Source organism: Zingiber officinale, chromosome 8A (assembly GCF_018446385.1).
Source record: "Zingiber officinale cultivar Zhangliang chromosome 8A, Zo_v1.1, whole genome shotgun sequence".
Taxonomy (NCBI): domain Eukaryota; kingdom Viridiplantae; phylum Streptophyta; class Magnoliopsida; order Zingiberales; family Zingiberaceae; genus Zingiber; species Zingiber officinale.
In genome coordinates, this window is record NC_056000.1 from 116,861,820 (window position 1) to 116,867,553 (window position 5,734).

The 5,734-nt window shown below is 42.0% G+C and overlaps 1 long non-coding RNA gene across 1 annotated transcript; it reads right to left on the bottom strand.

The window, feature by feature from the left end:
• Positions 1 to 3,320: 3,320 nt before the first annotated feature.
• Positions 3,321 to 4,448, bottom strand: LOC122012588. Its single transcript, XR_006120273.1, has 3 exons — positions 3,746 to 4,448; positions 3,563 to 3,663; positions 3,321 to 3,378 (listed from the first exon to the last, which is right to left on the bottom strand). It is a non-coding gene; the product is annotated as an uncharacterized LOC122012588 (long non-coding RNA).
• Between the last annotated feature and the right edge of the window lie 1,286 nt (positions 4,449 to 5,734).

Sequence of the window (5,734 nt, forward strand, 5' to 3'; positions counted from 1 at the left end):
TTATGTATTTGATATGAGTAGTAAGTGTGTCGAATGTGTCATGTAAAGTCCTAGTGGGTCGATCGGACACTAAGTGGAGGAAGTCCAAACAGATCAACTAGACCGATGTTTGCCATGTATGTACGATAATAAAACTTTGGAGAAGAAAAGTCCTTTTGAAAAGGTGTGTGGACGTGTTCTCACTTTGAGAACAAAGTTAGGCAATGATCTAACTAAGAAACCAACTTGGATCTGGACGATCGACTGACCGATCAAGTTGATTTTACAGAGATACGATCTGATCATATCGTGAACTTGGACGCGAACCGGAAAAACATTGAGGTTTGATCGACTAAACCCAATGATCAATTGACCGAAAAGAGCAAATCAAGCATGGATTCGACACAAATTAAATCCTTAACAGTCAATCGAAAAAGAGGTTCGGTCAACTGATAAACTTTTATAAAAAGGAGCTTAAGGATAGAGGCCCAGCATCAATTCAATTAAGTTCCAACAACCCCCTCCAAGATCCAAGGAGGTTTAGTTGACCGTTAAACCCTAAACCAACCCTTCGTTCAGTCACCAAACTATCAAGCCAGCTTTGCATCGTCAAGTTGTGTCAAGCCATCATTGAGCCAAAAAGCTCACTTCTAACATGAAAAAAAAAGCCTCTTGTGGTTCTTTTGTTAAAAGAGATAGTAGGAAAATACAGAGTTGGGAGGAAAACACACAAACACACATAATTAAAGGGACAAGTAGGAAAATATGAGGCTCATTGAACTTGTTACATTTTAAGTCTTCTTATACAGAGTTGGCAGTATCTAATGTCAACATTGATAGTTGTATCAAAATTGATAGCTTCGTATTATTATCCTTGCTTTGTGCATTTACTATGGTAATAGTTTTTATTAACATTTTAAATGCATATCACATGTATAGTATGTCGGATCTCTATCCACAATCTACCGGAAGAATAGGAATTACTTTCAGATCACTTACACTCTCAGTAAACTTGGGAGGTTCTGGACCAAAAAAAACAAATTGGAGGATGTTGGGGCCAAAAAGTTCATTATTAGCCGCTTCTTGGACTACAAAATGATTAACTTCAAGTCAATAATTAGCCATGTTCAGGAGCTTTTGATGATCTTGTAAGAGATTCCCTCGAAAGGCATGACACTGAGTGAAACCTTCCAAGTGATAGCAATCATTGAGAAGTTGTCTTCCGGTTAGAAGGACTTCAAGAACTACCTGAAGCATAAGTGAAAAGAGACGAATGTGGAAGTATGATTTTTAATTGAGGAAGACAACAAGATTTCAAAGAGGAAATTGTTCGCTCAGGCTACTGTGATCAAGCACGGTCAAAACTCAAAATAGAAGAATCGTGTTGACAGTATTAAAGAATATTTTGATTTGATTTGATAGATTAGGGAACTAATATAGAAGGATTTAGAATAGGTCAATCTGTGATTGAGAGAGATTTTTATTTTCCTTTTGTTTGTAATCTTCCTTTTCTAGGTCTCTTGCATCCTCCTATTTTTGTTGGACTCTTTGTAAATTATGTAGTAGATGAAAATATGTATGTTCTTTTTCTCTTCATATAATTCTACATGGTATCAAAGCAATAGGACATAAGGATGAATTTTAAGGCAGCCATTGTAACGACCCGGCCCTCTTGGCCCATTTGGCGGCCCATTTGACGACCTCTCATGTCATCGACCGTCGGCCCTTATGTCGTCGACCGACGACCCTTGGCCGTGCCATTACTCACTAGGACTTTCCACCCCTGGTCAGTGGATTTTTGCCTCCCCCAGGATTCGAACTCTAAACCTCCAAGCTTAAGTATTAGAGTTTATAAATCCTGGTAACCAAGTCTCTAAATTGTCACGCCCCGGAGGAGTCCCTGTCCGAAGAAATTTCGACATCATCTCCCCTGTACAGCGGACAATCTGAAACTTTCTATATCTCATATACCTCAGCCACATGCGGCTGGAATAATAACAGTAAATAAACAATCACACAAACATCCACGCAGTTATATATAATCAAACAAAGCAGTAATACTCTGACTCGAAAATCACCCTACTCAACTACACTCGTAAAACACAAATCCGACAAACTTACCTCTTCTGCCGTCCAGGCAGGCATGAAGTAAAACATATCCAAACCATACTAAAAATCCATCAAACGATAAGAACCCATACAAGATCCATAAATAAAAAACCAATACAAGACTAAGACATAGTCTGATAAAGAAAACTAAAATAACATCTCATGATCAGCAGAGGTCTAGCACTACATGCAATGGGGACTAGCGACTGGAATTCCCTCCTGACAGCATCAACCTGAAAATAACAACAATGGAGGCGGGGTGAGTCCAACACTCAGCAGGTACAATTGATATGCAAAGTAAAGAAATAACACCTAGCACTAATCATGCGTACAGTCTCCTGAATAAAATAAAGATAAATGCAAACCGAAGTAGACAGGAGAGAATCTGTACTAACCAGGACCCGGTATAAGGACAAACAGTCCAAAAGGTATAGAAGACCTGTATGTGCATGTCAAACATAGGTATCGAACAATATGCAGCATATAAATGCAAACACAATCACTGAACAATAAATGCATCATGCGTATGATGCCAATGTCATGGTCACCCCAGTCAGCCAACTCACAACAAAAGTGAGACCGAGTGGGTAGTGTGACGGCCGTGCACTCTGCATCACTACCCACGATGAGTGACCGAGTGGACGGGATTTGTCGGAGTACACATACTCCTACCTCAAATCATAAATGGGGGAGCTTGATCTCATCTCCCGGTACACTATGACTGGGAGGGATCTCTAACGTGCTGCACGTACGTCACACTACCCACGAGCGGACCAACGGAGCAGGAAGAGTCAAACCGACGTGCTACCACGGCGTGTCACGCTACCCGTGGCGAGCACCGAGCGATGATGGCGGCAAAATGCTCGACAATAATGGAGCAATATCTCACACAGCATGCAATCATGCGAATGGTGCATGTCACTAAGCATGGTAATAAGCTAAATCAATCTCTGGACATATAATAATGTGCACCAAAATAAATAAATCATATCAAGGTATACTGATCAAATAAGGTATCAAACCTAGGTCCTGACATGGTAAAACATGGTTATATCACTACCCATGAGCATGTGAAATCAGATAGGTATCAATACGAGATGCAAACAAACAATCAATCAAGCAGGAAACATGTATCGGGCAGTGATTAACCGAAACAAATAAGAAAACACAATTAATGCAAATTGTTAATTTCATTACTAAGCATATCAAAGACAATAAGTCAAAAGTACCCGCCTCCAATAAGAAATGGTCCAATCCGATAAATCGAGATACTCGTCTCGCGTCAAACTCCTGTGTTAAATCATACAATTTAGCTAATTTAATTATAAACAAATAACTAAACTAATTTCTAATCCATCGACCATCTAGGGTTAGTTTCATTAACCCTAATTACACCATTGGATAAATTTTAAACCTTTCCTAGTCTCACATATGTATACGCTATCACAAACAAAACAATTCCTCTACTCCTTACCTCAATTCACAGTCGTGATCGTTGTTGGAGCAAGGGTTGCTGGAAGGGGTTGCTGCTGGAAATCAACAAACCACAGCACAACATTCTTGCTGGACACTTCACTACTCCAAAACAAAAAGAGGATCAAGCGGTCACAACACAAGGATCAAGTACCTGATTCACTAATTAGGGCAACTCCCTTACCTCTAAGATCACGAACCTGCTGTAAAGAAGAGAGTGGCACCGGCAGAGAGAATCTGGAGCACAACATGGCTGAAGTAGATCCAACAGTGAAATTAGGGCACGGAAGGGGACACCAATGCTTGGGTTGCTGCTCCAAATCGAAGACCAACGCAAGCTTCTGGATTCCGGCGATCTAGGGCACAGCCGAATCAGCCGGTGGCAGTGGCCAGTGGCAACTTCAAACGATCGGCCACGGAGATTAGCGATGCTTTACCAGAAGAGAGGAAGAGACGGGTAAGCCGAAACTTGGCCAACGTCGGTTGCGGTGGCGACCGGCGCCATCGCTCGGCGAGGAGGAAGAATCGAGAGGGCTCGGCCGGCGGTGGCTCGCGGGGTCGCTCTGTGAGGGGCGGCTGTCGGCAGGGGAGAGTGGAGTGAAGACCTTACACACACGGCAGAGAAGGTGGCTTGGACTCGCAGTGGCCGACCGTCGCCGACGCTTGGGGAAAGAGGAGGGGGTCTCGGCGAAGAGGAGGAGGCGGCCGGTGAAGAAAGGAAATCGTGGGTCAACCGGGGCTAGAGCTCAGTGTTGATTGTGATCGGAGGTCAGCGCGGCAGAGAAGAAATCCAATGAGAGGAGAAGCAGAAACCGCCCGGCGCCGGTTAGGGCACGGGGAAGGAGTCGGCGAAGTCTCGGCACGCGGGGGAGGAGGCGGAGAAAACAAATAAAAGAAAAGGAAAAGAAAATAGGAAAATAAAAATAAAAACTTTTCCTCGCTTAAATGGGTAGCCTAAACAGGCTTTTCCCGGGGCCCACTGTTATCCCCGACAACTCATCCATACGAGTTCCGAAAAATTTCCGAAAAATTTCTAAAAAATTCTGAAAATTCCTTTATCTTTATTTGCTATTTTTCTGGTATTTTACAGCCATGGTTGGCTCTAGCTCAACATCTTCGAATGCTAGGAGTGAGGTGATGCCTTTGGAGGCAAATGTCCAATCGATGGCTGGTTTTCTTCCTGACAACTCTACTGGCCCTCTCCAAATTACCCTTCATAAACTAAATGGAAAAAATTACCTTGAGTGGTTTTAGATAGTGTGGTTCGCAATAGACAGCAAAAGAAAACTTGAATATCTAAGTGGAAAAATCAAATCCCCAACCACAAAGGATCCAAGATTCAAGCAGTGGCGGTCTCAAAATTCTACTGTCACTGCTTGGTTAATCAACTCTATGGATCCTGTGATTGGAAAGTCATTTATATTCCTACCCACAGTTAGAGATGTGTGGGAAGCTGTTAGAGATACTTATTCAAATTTAGACAATCATTCTCAATTGTTCAAATTGAATGCCCGTCTCTGGAAAATAGAGCAAGGAGATCATGAAGTAACAACTTATTATAATGAGATGATGATTATTTGGCAGGAGTTAGATCTGTTTGAAGAAGAAGATTGGGAAAATCCTTATTTGGCAGGAGTTAGATCTGTTTGAAGAAGAAGATTGGGAAAATCCAAGTGATAGTGCTTGATATGAGAAGAAGATAGAAAGAGGTCGGTTATTTGTGTTTCTAGATGGTTTGAACAAAGAACTTGATGAGGTTCGAGGGTGTATCTTGGGACGAAAGCCCTTGCCCCCTCCAGAGAAATTTTTTCATAAGTACATAGAGAAGAAGCAAGAAGACATGTGACGCTAGAAAACATTCCTGAATCAAAACCAGCTCTTGTAGTTCGTGGTGCAGAATTTGAAGGAAACAGACAAGGAAAGCAAAGGTCTGGGTGTGACTATTGCAGAAAACTGTGGCACACTCATGAAAACTGTTGGAAGCTACATGGAAAACCAACAAATGGGAAGAGAAAATAGGGCAGCAATAACAGGTTAGGGGGAGAAAGTCGTGCCATTCATGTGAACCATTCAGATCCAAAGCAACAATCTTCCTCAGTATCTTTTCCCTTCACTAAGGAACAAATGGAGCACTTATAAAAACTATTCCAGTCCCAATCCTTAAGAAATTCTA